The 515-nt window shown below is 37.1% G+C and overlaps 1 protein-coding gene across 2 annotated transcripts in view; it reads left to right on the forward strand.

Moving 5' to 3' along the window:
• Nucleotides 1-515, forward strand: part of ZNRF2 (zinc and ring finger 2) — a 104,954-nt gene that overhangs the window by 94,116 nt on the left and 10,323 nt on the right. The gene's annotated exons all lie outside the window — the stretch shown is intronic.

The following is a 515-nucleotide window of genomic DNA, read 5'->3' on the forward strand; positions in this document are numbered from 1 at the left end:
GTATGAAGCCAGTTCAGGGATCAGTTCAGCCCTCTCTGTGGTGCTGGTTGCTGGCAAATTTCTGAAGCCTCCCGGGCGGCTCCAAAGGAGGTGTTCAGGTTTTAGAGCACAGCCTAAATGTCCACCGTAAGAATTTAATGAAAAACTGAAGTAGAGCTGCATAAACGCATGAATATCTGACATCTTGATTAGTTAAGAAATTGTCTACTGTTTTTATTTTGGACTTTGTAGTTACTTGGAGAGAGACTATGAAATAAATTGTATGTGAGCGTGTTCATGTTCTCTGGTGTAGTCTTTATTGTGGGTGAATGACTGATGCGTATTGGCTATTTTTGTGACTATTTTAAACTTTGGCCTTTATTTGTCTTGATCTGTTCTTCCGCAGGACACTAATTTAATAAATTTCTAAAATAGAAGGGTATGAACATCTTAAAGCAATGTCTGGGGAAATGGATATTGCATTTTGATTTGTATTACTATTATGATCACTGCATACATTTATCTATTTTTTACAC

The sequence above is a fragment of the Oryctolagus cuniculus genome, chromosome 16 (assembly GCF_964237555.1).
Source record: "Oryctolagus cuniculus chromosome 16, mOryCun1.1, whole genome shotgun sequence".
Classification (NCBI taxonomy): Eukaryota; Metazoa; Chordata; class Mammalia; order Lagomorpha; family Leporidae; genus Oryctolagus; species Oryctolagus cuniculus.